Source organism: Schistocerca serialis, chromosome 3 (assembly GCF_023864345.2).
Source record: "Schistocerca serialis cubense isolate TAMUIC-IGC-003099 chromosome 3, iqSchSeri2.2, whole genome shotgun sequence".
Classification (NCBI taxonomy): Eukaryota; Metazoa; Arthropoda; class Insecta; order Orthoptera; family Acrididae; genus Schistocerca; species Schistocerca serialis.
The window spans coordinates 920,815,331-920,833,580 of record NC_064640.1 but is presented as its reverse complement, the minus strand read 5'-3'; the positions used below and the strand labels follow the sequence as shown (position 1 = coordinate 920,833,580).

General features: G+C 41.8%; 1 non-coding gene across 1 annotated transcript; it reads left to right on the top strand.

Annotated features, from left to right (window-relative positions):
* The first annotated feature begins 341 nt into the window (after positions 1-341).
* On the top strand, positions 342-416 carry Trnat-ugu (transfer RNA threonine (anticodon UGU)). Its single transcript has one exon. It is a non-coding gene; the product is annotated as a tRNA-Thr (tRNA).
* The last annotated feature ends 17,834 nt before the right edge of the window (positions 417-18,250 follow it).

Here is an 18,250-nt window from a genome sequence, read left to right as displayed (position 1 = left end):
TTGTTAATGACAAAATAGCATTTTTACATCTTCAGCTGAGATTTTACTAAATATCACAAAGTGGTCACTATTATTGTTTAGGCCAAAGCAATTCACACTGTTTTGATAAGTAATCACATTTACACCACATTTTGTTACATTTATGAGAAACTTATTAAAACATTGAGCTATTTGAGAAGAGTTTGAAATAGTAACGTTGTTTTGTATGTTTTTTGAAATTTCCTGGTGGTTAACTGTTGTACCTAATTCTGATTTAATAAAAGACCATACTGCTTTAGTTTTATTCTTATGTCCTAAAATGCATGCAAGGGATAAGTCTCTGCAGACGCGCTATCCTCTGTGCCCACGGTGGCTCAGATGGATAGAGCGTCTGCCATGTAAGCAGGAGATCCCGGGTTCGAGTCCCGGTCGGGGCACACATTTTCAACATGTCCCCAATGAAGTACATCAACGCCTGTTTGCAGCTAGGGTGTCCATTTAATTATCATTTCACTTGTAATTGAATTAACAGCAACTCTTACAGGCGTACCTTCTACATGAAGAATAGAAATCTTTACAAAACTGACTCATTCCTCATATGATTTGTTCACTGCATGAAATAGAAACAAACACTTTAAGTATCAATGAGAACACTGTACCATATAGTATTTAGTATTGCAGTTTTGGACAACCTGTTTTTCCAGTTGGAAATTAAGTTTCTTACAAAATGCTTTCTTTAATGTGCACTACTCTCATATTTAGTTACATGGGTAGCCACAATTTATGTTGAATGCCTTATTACGAAGCTTCTCTTCATCATTAGGGATTCTACAGTTAGCCAGTGAAAAGCTAAACACACTATGTAACATTACTGACCTGGTTATATTGCTGGTATTCTTTGGTAATTTTGAAGTCTCATTCTCTGAAATTGGTTGGAGATTTAACCTAATATTTAAGTGATGGGCATGACACCATTGCTTTAAACTTGAGATTACTTCACATTTCTTAGCACCAAAACATATAATGATGAATATTTACTTCTGCTATCAACTATTTTTATAGTTCAAGTAAACCAAGTCAGCTACTACGCTTGATGAACTCTAAACAGCAGCAGGTTCTTTCCATGATGAAGTCATCATTCAAGTCTACAAAAAATAGATCTTCACAAAATAGCATTTGATAGAACTCCGTCACTGAAGCTTTACTAACACTTTAATGCAGAGATGTTACATGGACATCTACAGCCAGATTTTCCAAACAAGTGCATGAAATAATCACACTGAGTGAGTGTAACAGTAAGATCTGCTCATGTTAGTGACTTTGACATGAAATGTGGAATGGATGAGTGCATGCTATGAATTTTTACAGTGAGATATTAAGATGAAAATAGCTAATCAAGACTCTGCCAAGGAGAAGTTACTGTAACAATTACTGGGAGCAAAATTCCTACTGCTATATAAAGAGGACAATGTCAAAATTAGTGGCAATGACATTATGGGAAGGCAAGTAATAATTTGGTTTATCTATGTGATAGATGATTGGGAAGTAAATAAAGTTGGGTGGAATATTTTATTAATACCAGATGCACTGCTGTGGGAATTTACCGAGCTTCTTGGAAATTTCACAGGATGGTAATTTTCTTAATTGCCAAATTACTCTGATAAAATTATTTTCCAGTTAAGAAAAATTAGAGCAAGAAATTTATAACTACAGTTATAATGTCATAAACATACTTAATGGTCCAAATAATAATATTTTCTGGGTGGTGGAAACTTTAATTACGAATAACTTTTTAGTTAATGAATTTTCACACATAATAAAATGTGTCACTGAAAGAGTTAAATGAGGACTTTCAAATAATTTATGTCATTCTGGAAATAAACAATTGTTACCTCACGATGTGTTTCTGCACATATGGCTTTTAAATAAAGATTTCTCTTAAAGGAACATGTACAGTGAGAAATTAACTATATCATTGGCATTAGCAGAACTCCAACCGATGAAAAATGAATTTTACTGACATGCCACTCAAATATGAATTTGGGTGCTTTATGTAAATGTGATACATCTACTACCAGCATAATACAAAAAGGAAGTAAGAAAGTTATGTGAGGAGTAGAGTTATAGCAAATTGCGTTATCCACACTTGCTAAGTTTCAAGTTGCTCAGCTGTACAGTGAAACATGTCTTCTACTGCCCCACCTCAAAAAAGTGAGTCTACAGTTCTCAAATCCAAAATGGTGCACGTAAATCAGTGTTTATGAACTTACTGTTGATTGCTTTAGTACTGCAGATAAGCTAGCTGGATTATGAAAACCACCAAATTTGGGAATCTTTAACCTAGCATACAGATGCAAGTTTTTGAGGTCAACACAGTATTTAAAATAATAATAATATGCTGTAAAATAATAACAAAGCACTTGCTTACATAGTACACAGATCTACAAAAGCAAACTTAGCAATAGTGGCACGCAAGGACAGTCAAATTAATATGAAAAATATGGAAAAAATGTAAGTAAACTATTCAATAATACAGAAGTAATTGCCATAGTTGTTACATGTATTCCACTGTAAGGCAAGGTGGTCAATGTCTTTATGGAAAACTGTTGGCAGTTGCATCTGGAAACATAATTGTACCAAGGCATGCACGTCTATCTGAAGCAAAGGACAGCCATAAATATTTTTCTTCGGGGCTCTAACAATATGGAAATCATATGGGGAGAGATTGGGACTTTACAGAGAAAATGTAAGGGTTTTCCCAGCAAAACATCTGCAGCACACACTATACAACCTTAGCAGGCATTTTATTGGCAGGTTGCTTCAACTATGCTGCAGAGTTTTGTCTGGGAAGCTTTCACACAACCTCCATACAATCCCAGTCTCATGTGATTTCCATATTTTGGGAGCCCTGAAGAAAGACTTTCTTGGCCACCCGTTTGCTTCATACCAAGAGGTGCACACACAGGTACAGTCATGGTTCTGTAGACAACTGCAAAACATTTTTCCATGAAGGAATTGACTATCTTGTCTCGTAGTGGCATAAATGTATTCACAGCTATGGTGATTACTTTTGAAATAATAAACAGTTTACTTACTTTTTTCTCATCAGTCTTGTTTTCATTTGATTGCTCATTATACATGGAGCTTTCATCTCATGTACTCTTCCTCAAGTTTTGTATCAGTGTAGCCAAACACACTACAAAAAAAGATGAATGTAACACGGTTCAGATCCCATGAAGAGCCAATCACAAAATATTTTGATTTCATTCATGACTTTTAAATTATTTTCTAATTCTGGTATGTTGACTCAATGGTGAATCTATAGTGGCAGATTCATGATTAGGTGGGGTTTCTTAATTAACACATACTAATATAACAATGAAAACAATAAATTAGTGATAAAATTATTTAATTAGATAGATAAAATATCTACTCACCAAGTGCTGGCGGAACACACACATAAAACTGTTGTGAGTGGCAAGTTCTCAAAGTCAGTGGCTCCTCTTCCAGGCAGAAGGGTTAAAGAGGAACGAAGAAGTGTGAAGCAAAAGGACTGGAGAGGTCTAGGAAAAGGGGTAGATTTTGGGAAAGTCACCCAGAACCATGTGTCACAGGAGACTTACTGTACAGGATGAGAAGGAAAGACAGACTGTTGATAACTGAATTGGACGAGATTTGAAAACCTGAGAGCTCAAAGGCAGAAGACAGGGTAATATGCAAGACAGAGATTACTACTAAAACATCATGCATGAATTAATAAGCATGAGAAGCTAAGTGCTTTGTACGTAACAGAGGTGGGGGGGGGGGGGTGAAAAATAGATGTGAAAGACAACAAAAGATGTAGAAAACTAAAATGGAGTGAAGCAAAGAGTAGTTACAGTGAAGAAAAGCTGAGAAGGAAGATATTAACGTAAATTAAGGCCAGGTGGGGGGCAAGAACCAAGGACATGTTGTAGTGCTAGTTTCCAAATGCGGAGTTCTGAGAAACTGGTGTCCAGTGGGAAGAATCCACATGGCGCACATGGTGAAACAGGCATCAAGGTCATGAATGTAATGTTGTAGAGCATGGTCTGCAACAGGATATTGTGAGTTGCCAGTACATACCCTGTGCGTATGACTATTCATTGTAATTGATAATTTGGTGGGAGTCATGCCAATGTAGAAGGTTGAACAGTGTTTACATAACAGCTAGTATATGGTGTGTGTCGTTTCACAGGTGGCTCTACCTTTTTTTTTTTTTTTTTGCCAGTTACAGGGCTGTTATAGGTGGTGGTAGGAGGGTGCATAGGGCAAGTCTTGCAGTGGGGACGGTCACAGGGGTAGGAGCCATACAGTAGCAAGATGGCTGCAGGTGGAGCAAAGGGTCTGACAAGAATGTTGCAGAGATTTGGGTAGGGGGGTGTTGGAAAGCTATTCTAGGTGTGGTGGGCAAAATGTCAGACAGGTCATCATTTTAGGAAGTCTTGGCCCAGTCAAAGTAGCTGATTAATGTATTCCAGAGCAGGATAATACTGAGTCACCAATAGTGTGCTCTGAAGGTGTTTTGTGGAGGGATCAGCAGTACCAAGACTGGATGCGATGGCCCGGGAAACCTTTTTAAATAGGCTGGTGAGGTAATTACGTGCAGTTATGGCTGAGGTGAGTATGGTGGTGTATTGCTGTAATGGAGTCTGCAACCGAACAAATACATGTGCCTTGGATGCTAAAGCTGTATGCAGTCCACAACAATCAATCTTTCCTTCTCATTCCATATGGTAAGTCTCCCCTGAGCAACAGTTCTTGGTGACTTGCCCAAAATCTACCCATTTTTCTAGACCTCTCCAGTCCTTTTCCCTCACCCTGCTTCCTTCTCCTTCGGCCCTTCTGCCTGCAGAAGCAGCCACTGGCTCCAAAACCTTGCCAATCGCAACACTCTTATGTGTGTGTTCTCCCGCTGCTTGGCGAGTAGATTTTTTTATCTATCCAATTAAATAATTTTAACACATGCCAAGATAGATTTTTCCATGTGAGTAGTGCAAACCTTCCCTTCTGTCTACCCCCCCCCCCCCCCCCCCCCCCCCAACACCAAACACACAGAAATTCATGCGACCAATTTCTTTTACCGGTTTCTTTGGTTTGGGTGGCAGTGGGGAGTAAGGACATAACTGACAAAATACACATAAAACTGGACATTATATAAATCCATACTGGAGATGCTGAGTCACATATAGGTACAACAAGAAGAATGTCAAACAAAGCTTTCAGTCCAAGACACACCTGACCACTGTCTCTGGCTGCCAAGGCCAGCCTGTGAGCAGCACTGCACGATGCTCAAATTTTGCCTTGGCAACCAAAGACTGCAGCCACGTTTGATTCTGATGAGGGGCTATTTGGCCAAAAGCTTTGTTTGACAGTCTTTTTGTTGAACCCCTCTGTGAATCAGTATCTCCACTATATGGTGCGTTGCAACTATCCTTTTCACAATATTGTCAAATGTTGATCTTCCTTTTTTATTGCTGTGAGATGACAAAGCAAGCCACATACAGTTACTGGTGTCACTATTCTAAACAACTGCTTTTGTTGTTATAACCAGTGCTTGATTTGTGATGGTATTCCGCACCAATACCTATGATAAAAAAAGCATTAAAATAATGGTTTAAAACTTTGATTAAAAAAAAAAAAAAAAAAAAAAAAAAAACACTCCCTGGCAGGTCACAGTACTGGCACCTCTCTTTTTTACAAATCAAGCATGGTCATAACTGTTGCTACTTCTGCTTTTTTTTTTTTTATTTCTTCAAGGTCATGTCACATCCAAAAGATCAAATCAAACTGAACATATCTAGAAGAAACTCTTGCAAATAAGTGTTCATTTTCATAGCCCATTATATACTATCATAGACAGATCAATCTGAAGTTACAAGCAGAGTAGAGGTGATGCGTGGAAAGAACCAAAGAAAAAGAACTGAACACAAGACAAATAAGAAGATGTGTAACATTGGTTGAATGTGTTACAGTTGGCTCATTATACCTTATTTCAAACACATCCACAGTGAATCTTTGATGAGATTTCTAGGACAGATGAATACTCAGTATTTCTTCATCCCATTTACATGTGGATTGCTGGAAGTTATGCAGTCAAAAGACTGGTTCAGTAACATCTGACTGCAAACCCTAAACTTCATGGAATATTTCCTCGCAATAAGAGAGAAATGCAGGTGCAAGTCGCAGTCCAGTAGAAATTTTCACATGTCACTAATATGTGTTACATCTATACCTAATACAGCTGATGTCTAACAGTTTGCAGTAAGACAATAAATTTTGAACAATTGAATGTATTATAACAAAACATTCTACATTCCATGCAGAACAAATCATAAAATACTTTAATTTCATCCTTTCTCACAGCTTTACTTTTGAGGAAACGTAAGCAACTCAATCAAACAAAATTATCCTTGGACGGACCAGTAAACTCTTCTCAAAAGTGTGTATTCTTCCCCCTCCCTTCCAAGAGACACACATGTAACATTATGCAATGATTCTGTAATTAATTTCTCTGGGTGGGGATGGGAGCAGGGATTGTGAACAACTCACATATAAAATTGGACAATATAATATATGTACGAGACATAACTCCTTTTGCAATAAACAAATTTATTTTACTGCAGTTGTTTTTAACATGTCATACTAAAAAATCACATTCCTTACAACAGTAACTCCAGCACATGGAATACAAGTGTCATCCACTTCAATAAACATTTTATGACAGTGGGTTTTCACATTGGAATGTACACAATTCCATTTTCTTAAAGTGTATCTATGAGACTATCATTGACAGCACCATAACATTACTATATTACCAGACAAATTAATTTGGCACAGATGGTAAAATATAAAATAATGATTTTGGGTAATGACCATGGCCTATCTCTTGTAAGCATCCCATAAAATATAGTTTGGTGGCAGAGAAATTCTGGTTGTGCAATCCTGTAGTTGTTCTGTTGTGGTACTGGATTTGCGATGTGTTTCTGAAAATAAATCAAAGGTATATTGAATGAATTATTGCATATCTGTTGATATAATCTGGCAGTAATGGAAAAAACAAACATAAGTAGAATAACATCACTACATGTCAAAATACAAAAGGGTTAAGCATGTACTGATTAGTAACAAGAATTTTGTATGTAGAGTACACCACTCAATCACCAATGAGGTGCAAATCAATCTCAAATGAAGCACTGAGGAGTAAAAACTCCTGCATTTGAGCAAATATTTAGTTGTGAAATGTTGAAGCATATAATCAGCTAATCTGATGACATGTTGCAGTCACTTTGTAAATGGGCAGCTGCAGACAGTGATTTAAGTGTTTATAGTGTTTACCAACAGTCATTTTGTAGGTGCATCTTCAACAGTTGCTTGGTTTGATTGAGAGAGAGGGAAAGGGACCAAACTACGAGGTCATCAGAGCCTTGTTCCGAATAAAACAATGGCACAAATGTGAGAAAATGAACAAGACTGACAACTCAAAACAGAATGAAAAGAAAAATCACAAGAACGATGAAGGGCAACAAACATGTAAATGGACAAAAGGGGACAAGAAAACCACAGAAATGAAAGACATGGGATGAAGGTATTAAAACAACAAAGCAGATTACCATGGCTGGCTGACCATGAGAATAAAAAAGGAGAAGTCAGCAATTCTGCAACACATTAAGATCTCCACCATAGAAGCACTACGGTGGAAGATACAGAGGGACAAAGGACATGTGCTAAAACTTAGATCAAATAATATAACCAATCCTCATGAGTAAAACATAAAACTAAATCAGCCGATGAGACATTGTCAGATAAAATTAGTGACAACGATTCCGGTAACCCAAGATAATATCATCTAGTAGACTAGTAGATAGTGTCAGAAGTTCCATGCGGCTTTTCGTGGATGATACTGTATTATACAGAGAAGTTGCAGCATGAGAAAATTGCAGCGAAATGCAGGAAGATCTGCAGCTGATAGGTGCTTGGTGCAGGGAGTGGCAACTGACTCTTAACATAGACAAATGTAATGTATTTCGAATACACAGAAAGAAGGATCCTTTATTGTATCATTATATGATAGCAGAACAAACACAGGTAGAAGTTACTTCTGTAAAATATTTGGGGAGTATGCATATGGAACGATTTGAAGTGGAATGATCATATAAAATTAATTGTTGGTAAGGTGGGTGCCAGGTTAAGATTCATTGGGAGAGTCCTTAGAAAATGTAGTCCGTCAGTAAAGGAGGTGGCTTACAAAACACTCGTTCGAGCTATACTTGTGTATTGCTCATCAGTGTGGGATCCGTACCAGATTAAGTTGACAGAGGAGATAGAGAAGATACAAAGAAGAGTGGCGCGTTTTGTCACAGGTTTATTTGGTAAGCATGATAGTGTTACGGAGATGTTTAGCAAACTCAAGTGGCAGACTCTGCAAGAGAGGGGATCTGCATCATGGTGTAGCTTGCTGTCCAGGTTTCGAGAGGGTGCGTTTCTGGATGAGGTATCGAATGTATTGCTTCCCCCTACTTATACCTCCCGAGGAGATCACGAATGTAAAATCAGAGAGATTCAAGTGTGCATGGAGGCTTTTCGACAGTCATTCTTCCCGCGAGCCATAGGCTACTGGAACAGGAAAGGGAGGTAATGACAGTGGCACGTAAAGTGCCCTCTGCTACACACCATTGAGTGGCTTGTGGAGTATAAATGTAGATGTAGATTTCATTGCTGGGCAGTCAAAGTGGAACAGTGCAACAGAATATGGACCACTGTCAACTGGCGCCGAACCGACACTCGGGCGGGTCTTCACCCAAGTGTGGCCAATGCCGAGCCGGCAGAGGAAAACTGATTCCCTCGATAGGCCCGCATGGAAGACTTCAACACATTTGTAGTCTCCTTAATGAAACACAGTTTGTTGTGTGTACTGTTATGCCATTCCATCCCCCAAAGCCGAAAAACCATACAGCATAAGTCAGAACGACAGGTCAGGTTAAGATATGCCCATCTCCAGAAGTAGTTTCTGCATAGCTTGTTTGGCTAGCCTGTCAAAAAGTTCATTGTGTGGGATGCCAACATGTCCTGGGGTTCACACAAACACCACTGAACAATGGGACCAGTCCAAGGCATAGATGAACTCCTGGATGGACGCTACCAAAGGATGGCGAGGGTAGCACTGGTCGATAGCTTGTAGGCTGCTCAAGGAGTCACTACACACAAGAAGTGATTCCCCGGAGCATGAATAGATATATTGAAGTGCACGAGAGATGGCCACCAGCTCTGCAGGAATACACTGCAGCCATCAGGCAAGGAATGCTATTCAAAATGGCCTCTGTGGATGCAGGCGAAGCCAACATGACCATCAGCCATTGAGCCGTTGGTGTAAACCACTTCAGAGGCCTGGAACAGGTCAAGTATCGAGAGCAAGTGACAGCAGAGAGCAGGAGTAACTGAGTCCTTAGGGTCATGCTAAAGGTCCAGACGAATCTGCAGTCTAGGTGTACAAAAGGAGGTGTATGCAGACAGATACATCATGGAGGTGTATGCAGACAGACCTGGATGGGAGATGGTAAGGGGAAGGACTCCAGTTCACACAGAAGGGATCTCACGCGAACCGCACTCATTAGCCCTGACCTGGGCCGCCGATGCAGGAGATGGACTGCCGCAGGTGGAAATAGGAGACAGTAATTCAGATACTCAGGAGAACTACGAATGTGTGCAACGTAACTGATGAGCAGTTGTGCATGTCAGATCTGCAATGGAAGGACTCCGGCCTCCACCAGGACGCTGGTCACCGTACTTGTCATAAAAGCTGCCGTCGCTAGGTGAACGCCACAGTGGCGCACTGGGTCGAGTACACGCAACATTGAGGGCACTGCCAAACCATAAATCACACTCCCATAATCAAGGCGGGATTGAACAAGGGCTTTGTAGAGCTGCAACAGACCAGAGCGATCTGCACCCCAGTTGGTGTTGCTCAGGCAGCAGAGGGCATTGAGGTGCTGCCAACACTTCTGCTTAAGCTGATGAAGGTGAGGTAGCCAAGTCAATTGGGCATCGAAAACCAGTTGTAAGAATCGATATGTCTCCACTACAGTGAGTGGATCATCATGAAGGTAAAGTTCTGGTTCCAGATGAATGGTACGATGCTGACAGAAGTGCATGACACACGACTTAGTGGCCAAAAACCGGAAGCTGTGGGCGAAAGCCCATGACTGCTCCTTGAGGATGGCTCCCTGTAGGCGCCACTTGGCAACACCAGTACTGGCGCAACAGAACGAAATGCAGAAGTCATCTGCATACAGGAAGGGTGAGACGGACGGCCCTACAGCTGCTGATACACCATTAATGGCCACTAAAAATAGTGATACACTCAATACAGAGCCCTGTATGACCTCATTCTCCTGGATATGGGGGAACTATGGGAGGCACCAACTTTGACACTAAAAGTACGGAGTGACAGAAAATTCTGTAAAATATAGCAGGCGTCGGAGCCCCCACCTGTATAATGTGGCAAGGATATGATGTCGCCAGGTGGTGTCATATGGTTTGTGTACATCAAAGAAGACGGTAACAAGGTGTTGGTGTCTGGAAAAGGCTGTTCGGATGGCAGACTTGAAGGAAACTAGATTATCAGTGGTAGAGTACCCCTGGCGGAAGCTGCCCTGACATGGAGCCAGTGGGCCACATGACTCGTGGACCCAATTCAACCGCTGACACACCATACATTCCAGCAGCTTACAAAGACTGTTGGTGAGGCTGATAGCTTTCCACATCAAGCAGGTTTTTGCCGGATTTGAGCACTGGAATGACGGTGCTCTCCCGCCATTGTGATGGAAAGAAACCATCACACCAGATCCGGTTGAAGATGATTAGGAGATGGCACTTGTAGTCAGATGAGAAATGTTTAATCATCTGATTGTGGATCCAATCTGGCCAAGGAGCTTTGTCAGTGCTATGTGTAAGTGCGCTGAGGAGTTCCCACTCCGTAAACGGGGCGTTATAGGGTTCACTGTGGCGTGTAGTGAACGAGATGACTTTCCCTTCAATCCATTGTATGAGGGTGTGAAAGGCTGGGGGGGGGTAGTTCTCCGACGCAGAGGCTTGAGCAAAGTGCTCGGCAATCGCACTTGCGTTAGTACATAAGACGCCACTGATGGTAATGAAGAGGACACCTATTGGTGTCTGGCACCCAACAAGACGTCTGATCTTTGTCCAGACTTGGGAAGGTGATGTATGGCACCCAATGGTCGACACATACCTCTCCCAGCACAACTGTTTCTGTTGTTTTATAAACTGGCATACACAGGCACGGAGCCGCTTAAAGGCTATCAGATGCTCCAGGGAAGGGTGTCGCTTATGTCGCTGTAGAGCTCATGGACACACTGAAATTGCGTTAGCGACTTCCTGCGACCACAAAGAGACTGTCTTTTGCCGGGGCACCCTAAAGAGCTAGGGATTGCGTTTTCTGTCACAGAAACGATTGTCATAGTCACCTGCTCATCCATCACATCAATGTTACCATGCTCAACCATCACATTGATGTTACCATGTGGGGGAGAATCAACGGTGACAGATGTGAAAGTTTCCCAGTGTGCCCATCTGGGCAGGCATCTGTGGGCCTGACACCAGGGCACTGACAGGAAGATGTGGAAGTGATCACTAACACACAGGTCGTCATGTGCTCTCCAGTGGATAGATGTGAGAAGTCCTGGGCTGCAAGTTGATAAATCAATGGCTGAGTAACTACCTCGAGCCACACTGAAATGTGTGGCGGCCCCAGTATTTAAGAGGTAGAAGTCGAACTGAGACAGTACAGTTTCGACATCTTTGCCTCAGCCAGCAAGCACAGTGTCACCACATAAGGGGTTACGGGCATTAAAATCTACCAAAAGTAGGAAGGGTGTAGGGAGATGATCGATCAGCGCAGCTATTACATTCAGGGGTACTGCACCATCTGGAGGAAGATATACATTGCAGACAGTTATTTCCTGCGCAGCCACAGCTTCAAGACGTGTTTGAAGCAGCAGAGTTTCACTACAGACTGGGATTAGGACATAAATGCAAACTCCACCTGACACTTGATTACAGTCACTACAGTTCCTGTAATATCCCTTATAGCCACAGAGGGCAGGGGTACGCATTGGCGGGAACCAGGTTCCCTGGAGGGCAATGCAGAAAGCACGCATAAAGCTTAACAGTTGCCGTAACTCAGCCAGGCGGTGGAAAAAACTGCCGCAATTCCACTGGGGGATGACATCATCGTGAGGCTGGGAAGGCATGGAACATCCAATCAGGCAGCATACACCTCAGGGTTACCTGCTGCCACTGACTATTTGACTGAGCAGCCTATATCCATTGTGTCTGAGCGTCCAGCGAGATCCATGTCCTCAACAGACGCCAAAATCTCCACCCCATCCTCAGACATAGAGCTTGTAGGTAGTGGTGGTGTCGGTGGCATCGCAAGTTCCTTGTTCTTAGGGGTCATCTTTTTCGATTTCTCATATTGTTCCTTGGGTTTCCCTGGCTGGGAGGACTTCACTGAATCAGTCTCCTGGACTGAGGATGAGCGTGAAGCCCTATGACCAGCTGCTTTTGGGCTCTTCTGCTGCTGGCAGGTGTCATCTTTCCCACTAGCAGAAACCCAGAAAGGGAGTGACCCTTCCTATCGAGAGGAGCTGAAGAAGCCTTACGCTTCTCTGGCTCAGAAGTGGGAACTGAAATCCTCAATGGTTGGAGGAGTGTTGCTGTCAAAGTAGGTGATATGGGAGCAACAGGAAGGGAAGTGGCTCCCCGCCATAAAGGGAGCAGGTGTAATCTCCTGGTTCTGAGAGGCAACAGGAATTCAAGGAACTGGCGGGGTGACAACTGTTCTCATAGCAGCAGCATATGAGGTGTTCATAGCCATAGGATGTAGGCGCTCAAATTTCCTCTTAGCCTCAGTGAAAGTCAGTCAATCCAGGGTATTATATTCCATGATTTTCCTCTCTTTCTGTAAAATCCTGCAGTCTCGGAAGCAAGGTGAATGAAGCTCTCCGCAGTTGACACAGATAAGAGGCGGGGCAAATGGAGTACCGAGATGCGATGGACGTCCAAAATATTGACATGTGACGCTTCAAGTACAGCGAGAAGATATATGGCCAAACTTCCAGCACTTAAAGCACCCCATTGGGAGAGGGACATATGGCTTGATGTCACAGCGGTGGACCATCACCTTGACCTTCTCGGGCAATTTCACCCTCGAAGGCCAAGATGAAGGCACCGGTGGCAATCTGGTTATCCCTCGGACCTCGATGGATGCGCCTGACAAAATGAACATCTCACTACTCTAAATTGGTGCGCAGCTCATCGTCATACTGCAAAAGAAGGTCCCTGTGGAATATAATCCCCTGGACCATATTTAAGCTCTTATAAGGCGTGATGGTAACAAACATCTCCCAACTTGCCATAAGCGAGTAATGCCTGTGACTGGGCAGAGGATGCTGTTTTTATCAAAACTGACCCGGAGCAGATTTTGGACAAGCCCTCCACCTCCCCAAACTTGTCCTCGAATTGCTCCACAAAAAACTGAGGCTTCATGGACATTACAGATTCCCCATTAAAGATTCCCCCATATGAAGTATCAGGGCGAATAAGTTTCACTGCCATCCTTAGCCTGGTGTTCCTCCCATGGTATGGCCAGGGAGGGGAATGACTTGGGGTCATATTTCTTAGTATTTAAGTTATACTTTGCCCACTTAGAGACTGCTGGAGGCGGACCACAAGCAAGGGATGACGTACTACGCTTCATGGCGTGTCACCCACTCTGATGCCACCCACTTGACCAGGGGCCCTCCCCATGGACGCAACACAGCTTCAGCAAAGGCCACTTGGCAGGATGACCATTGCCAGGAGTCCTGATGTCCGAGGGTGACGGGCATCTACTCCTTGGCATACGTAGTGAATTAACGGCACAGGCACCAGCAGAGCGAGCCCTGTGATGTCAGGGGGCTATAACCAACAGGGAACATGGCGGCCTCATCACAATGGACTGGCTCCTGTGCTGGATATGAGGTGCAAAAAAGTCCATGGCGATTGTCGGCACAGAAAGTGAAACTGCATAGTGCATGGTGGAAAACACACCCAGGAAGGTGTCCTCACCCAAGAGATGGAGAATGGGCGGCGCTGCAATGCAACGACGAGAAAGTGGGATAAAGATCTCAATGCACGATGGATACGATGCACCACATAAGGCTCTCTACCCAAGTTGGCTCGCTCTTCAGGAAAAATTTTGAAAAATAGAGGTGAAACCCTACAGGGGGCCATCACAAATTGGCCGAGCCATCAGAGGCTCCTTTTAGTCGCCTCTTATGACAGGCAGGAATACCTTGGGCTGAGTCTAACCCCGGACCTGCAGGGGGCATCTTCAAGGTATTAAGCATTTGTGACAAAGCAAGCTGGTATCTCTTCACTTCCTCTCGTTTTGCGATCTGCCTCCTTAAATTCATTTTATTTTCATTTCAGTCTAATTACCATTAACACGCATGAATATTATCTTCATTTCCATACAAGAGAAAGGGTGGTCCTCCGTCTTAAGGAATATAGCACCAGGTCTAATTTGGTACATGTAATTAATTTCCTAATTTATTTTGACCATTCATAGTTAATATTTTTGTTATAGGGTGAAATCAGTAATTGTTTCACGACTTAGATTCTATTGTTGACTAATAAACAAATATAAATTCCGTAGTAAATATAAACATTTGGAAGAAAAACTACTAAGATTCTTAAACTATTTATTTCGCTCTATTTGAAAACATAATAACAAAGCCCAGCCCTTAATTCCAAAATAATTACCACGTTTGTCAAAAGTATTGTTTGTGTAAGTATATCTGTTAATTTTATTATTTATACAAATGTTTCATCCTAATCTTTGTGGTAGATGGAACTATTAAAAAGAAGGAATTTTTCGATGTATTCAGTTCATTGAATGAGTTATGTTTTAATTGTAATTTCTGTAACTTAAACATCAAACAATGTATAGTTTCAGTGCCTATTATTATGAGGCTATACTAAGGACTGATTTTTGGTCCCGAGACAGTCAGTCCATGGCCGATTTTCAGACAGGAGTTATGCATTGGTTAAATTAATAACAAGGCATCAACTTAACAGTGGAATAAGTATAAAACAAATAAGCAGTGTGTTAGAACAATTAATGACAATGTCTGTTCAATTTATTTGGGAAATAGTGTCACACATACCGTATTATTCTGCAAGAACTGCGTGGTTAGGTTTTTACTGCTCATAGATATTCAGTGGCAAGCTATTGTACCTGTATGCTGATGTTGCCTGCAACGTATTAATGAGGCTTTTCGACATTTACCAATAGTGAACTGGCTATATAATTGTGTAATATTGTGGGGTTGTGAACACTGAAAGTAAAGAACCGAGAATCACAATTGTGCAACTGTCTGCTAAATCATTTACAGTAGACAGTGTTGAGCTTCCACTTCCTATTTTTCAGCCACTATAACAATGCAGCATGTTGACACAGAGGACTATCAAGGAAGAAATAAAGCAAGAGAATGTCACACATGCTAACAGCAACTTCACAATATATACATTTACTAATGTAGCTTGACATCACAATTTCAAGAGAATAGTGATTTCTTCTACTCATTCACCATGTTCTGTACATCCCACCAAGAAAGTGAACCTACAGTGCTACGAAACAAGTAAAGATACACATTAACAAAAGACAACTAAACATTTCTTAAGCCCTACACTATATTAACAAGAAATTATCACAATACTGCTTAATATTAGTTCTCTTTATGCCAGTTAAGTGTGTTCTAGTGAATTAGAAAGAAAGCTGCTGATACTTCAGTTATATTAGGTAGCTGCAGGCTGCCTCAGAAACCTAATATTTACTTCATTAGTCAAGTTTTATTCAAAGAAAATAGTAACCTAAATATGTAATTACACAGGACAGTTTACAACACACTACTTGCCATTCATCTAAAGGAGGAATCAAATCCTTGCACTAAAATAATCAGTGGAAGAGGTCACTCATGAGGAATGTTTTGTTTCTCAAATATCTCCACACCATAGTATATAACTTTGTTAAATCCTAGGTAGGAATGAAAAGTTTACACAAAAGTTATATTTCTGTCTTGTATTGATAGCGCAGATCACAGTTCTGCTTGAACTGATTTCTCACAACCACACTACACCTTGACTAAAATAACTCTGATTGTGGCAGTGGCTAGGAGTCAGCCAACTGCAGTTCCTTCTTGATACCTATACGCCCACTACAATTACTGATTTTTTTAAGCACAACACAGCATTAACAGTAACATGAGCACTGACAGAGACCAGTATGTTCATTATTATTACTTTCCAGCCAGTGAGCTATCTGGTAATCTGTAAGTAGCTAGTACATAGCCACCCAGCTCCCGCCCTGTGCCTTTCATACAGGACTATAGTGTCTCTCAAAATCCCAGCCGCTTTCCTCTCCGACATTCACCCCATCATTAGTCAAAAAACACACACAAACTATATCTGAAGAACAAAATCATTCTATAAAAAAGGATCTGCTGCTCTATTACAAAAGGTAGATTGGCATAACAAAATCATAACTCTATCCACCTGTTTCAACCAGTACTGCCATCAGCGTGGTTTACACTATTTCAAGCATATACAATATGGTTCAAATGGCTCTAAGCACTATGGGACTTAACATCTGAGGTCATCAGTCCCCTAGAACTTAGAACTACTTAAAACTAACTAACGTAAGGACATCACACACATCCATGCCCGAGGCAGGACTCGAACCTGCAACCGTAGCGGTCACGCGGTTACAGACTGTAGCGCCTAGAACTGCACAGCCACACCAGCCAGCTCATATAATATGACGACCACGACATCACTCATTACACCTGCAAACAAACATAAGTAACGTGAAGTATAACTTCAGCAACAGGATGAAACTAACAGGACCTATATCTCCAACATCGGTCAGTTGAAGAATTTTGGAACACATCATGTTCGAGTATAATGACTTTCCTGGAGACTAGAAATCTACTCTGTAGGAATCAGCATGGGTTTCGAAAAACACTGTCGTGTGAAACCCAGCTCGGGCTATTCATCCACGAGACTCAGAGGGCCATAGACACGGGTTCACAGGTAGATGCCGTGTTTCTTGACTTCCGCAAGGCGTTCGATACAGTTCCCCACAGTCTTTTAATGAACAAAGTAAGATCATATGGACTATCAGACCAATTGTGTGATTGGATTGAAGAGTTCATAGATAACAGAACGCAGGATGTCATTCTCAATGGAGAGAAGTCTTCCGAAGTAAGAGTGATTTCAGGTGTGCCGCAGGGGAGTGTCGTAGGACCATTGCTATTCACAATATACATAAATGACCTTGTGGATGACATCAGAAGTTCACTGAAGCTTTTTGCAGGTGATGCTGTGGTGTATCGAGAGGTTGTAAAAATGGAAAATTGTACTGAAATTCAGGAGTATCTGCAGCGAATTGACGGATGGTGCAGGGAATGGCAATTGAATCTCAATGTAGACAAGTGTAATGTGCTGCGAATACATAGAAAGATAGATCCCTTATCATTTAGCTACAAAACAGCAGGTCAGCAACTGGAAGCAGTTAATTCCATAAATTATCTGGGAGTATGCATTAGGAGTGATTTAAAATGAAATGATCATATAAAGTTGATCGTCGGTAAAGCATATGCCAGACAGATTCATTGGAAGAATCCTAAGGAAATGCAATCCGAAAACAAAGGAAGTAGGTTACAGCACGCTTGTTTGCCCACTGCTTGAATACTGCCCAGCAGTGTGGGATCCGTACCAGATAGGGTTGATAGAAGAGATAGAGAAGATCCAACGGAGAGCAGCGTGCTTCGTTACAGGATCATTTAGTAATCGCTAAAGCGTTACAGAGATGACAGATAAACTCCAGTGGAAGACTGTGCAGGAGAGACGCTCAGTAGCTCGGTATGGGCTTTTGTTGAAGTTTCGAGAACATACCTTCACCGAGGAGTCAAGCAGTATATTGCTCCTCCTACGTATATCTTGCGAAGAGACCATGAGGATAAAATCAGAGGGATTAGAGCCCACACTGAAGCATACTGACAATCCTCCTTTCCACGAACAATACGAGACTGGAATAGAAGGGAGAACCCACAGAGGTACTCAGTGTACCCTCCACCACACACCGTCAGGTGGCTTGCGGAGTATGGATGTAGATGTAGACAACTGAATGAAG